Genomic DNA, 1,914 nt, shown 5'->3' with positions numbered 1-1,914 from the left:
AACTTTTAAGGCTTAGGTCAAGTAACATAGTGAGTTCACTCATTTACAGAATCATAGAAAATAGATTGGAGAAATTTACTAATCCTAATTTTAAGAATTGCACAAGTACAAATATTGCCAATGTTATTTGTTTTATAGAAATATGTAACTTGACATTTGTACCCAGCCCCTATTTTTGTATCATTAGAAAGAATATCACATATTTACTTTTCTTTTTGTAGGTGAAGCAAGATATCAAAAGATAAGTGAGTCAAATAGATAAGAAAGACTTTATTCAACTTACATGGATTTGGAAGCATCTCAAACAGGTTATTTCCAGATAAAGCAATAACAGAATTTTATGGGATAAGAGAGAGTTTCACACCTCTCCTGAGAGTTTTTTTTCTAAGATTATTATTTTTTATTTATTTACTTACTCATTTACTTATTTATTTAATATTTATTATTTATTTACTCATTTATTTATTTATGATTTGTCAGACTGCATGTGAGATTTTACTGTGGAACACGAGCTAGTGGGGTATAGGACTCAGCAAATAAGAAATCCTCAAGAGTACAGGGCCCTGCCACTTGTCTGGTGGACCACGATTGGGACTATATGTTGACTACACAGTTACCCGGTTTGGGCTGCTTCTCAGTCACCACGTCTTCAAATTCATCTGCATTAAAATAGGTGAAGTGTCAATTCTTTGAGATGTTGAACCTCAGGTGGCAGGGGAACTTGAACCTGAATCTAGGCATGGCCTCGATCACATGATTCTTATTCTACCACTTGGTGCAGATGGACATAACAAGCTGGCAGATATGAACCCTAGCCTTTGTGCCCCGGGGCTTCCCAAAGAAACCCCAAATACCTGCCCTCAGGCTGTCAACCAAGTGACAGGACAATTGTTGATGCGGTTGATGTGGAAAAGGTGGAGCCTCACCAATATGAAAGCCATCTTTTCCACAACTCATCAGCTGTTGGCACGAAAATGGGCTGCCTCCAGAACTTCAGAGAAGAACTGCTCATACGCACTTGAAACTACACGTCCCCGAAGTGGGGATTCATCAACTTTTGCCTTCTTCCAACCCAACTGAAAGTTGAGGATCTTTGCATCAGGAACACCTCATCAGAAGCTTGACTTTAAGTATGGCTTATTCCTACAATCTTAGTCAAACAGGGTGTGGTGGTGGCCCATGATAAGAGAACCTTCAGTGGTTTTATTTTAATGAAAATGTGGTTAGGGATCATTCTTCTTGGTTTTGTGTTTCTTTGTTTAGTGTCCCCATAAATCAAAAATATTCTCTGAGATCCATTTTTACAAGCCTTTCAGGCAGTAAACTAATACAGGTACAGAATGTAGGTAGCCAAAACAGAGAAAAGAGGCAAACACAGGACAAAGGAGAGGAGTTTAGACTTGTTACATTTGATTTAGTTCAAATATAAAAAATGTGCCTCTCTTTCCATTAAAAACATAGCCTCTTTTCTATTCTGCATATAAGTATAGGTAAATATTTAGATACACATATATAAATAATATATTTCCCAAAATATTAAAATTCCTCCATCATAAATGAAGACATTAATAAATGTACATAGTTAATACATGCATAAAAATATAATAATATGTGGGTATATATGTATAGAAAAACAGTCCCATAGATTTGTAGCTTTGCTACATTAAACCATGAAAGTGTGCTTATGTTTCAATAATGAGGAATAAAGCTCAATAAGTCACAGTATAGAGGTTTCAGTTATCTACTGTTTTAGTCAAACATTTGTTATTATTTAATTTGCACATGATTTCACAGATACAAAGATGTGATTGTCTGGATCCATGGATTCTGACTTGAAAGGAAAGTGTATGTAATGCATGGAAGTGTGTGTAGCAAGGATGCTGCTCGCCCTATTGGGGGAGGGGGGGGGGGGGG

The 1,914-nt window shown here is 36.4% G+C and overlaps 1 pseudogene; it reads right to left on the bottom strand.

Moving 5' to 3' along the window:
- Positions 1 to 512: 512 nt before the first annotated feature.
- LOC103746387 overlaps positions 513 to 1,914 on the bottom strand; it is a 15,575-nt pseudogene continuing 14,173 nt past the window's right edge.

The sequence above is a fragment of the Nannospalax galili genome, unplaced genomic scaffold (assembly GCF_000622305.1).
Source record: "Nannospalax galili isolate Female #2095 unplaced genomic scaffold, S.galili_v1.0 scaffold203, whole genome shotgun sequence".
NCBI classification, from domain to species: Eukaryota; Metazoa; Chordata; class Mammalia; order Rodentia; family Spalacidae; genus Nannospalax; species Nannospalax galili.
This window is presented reverse-complemented; position numbering and strand designations above follow the sequence as displayed.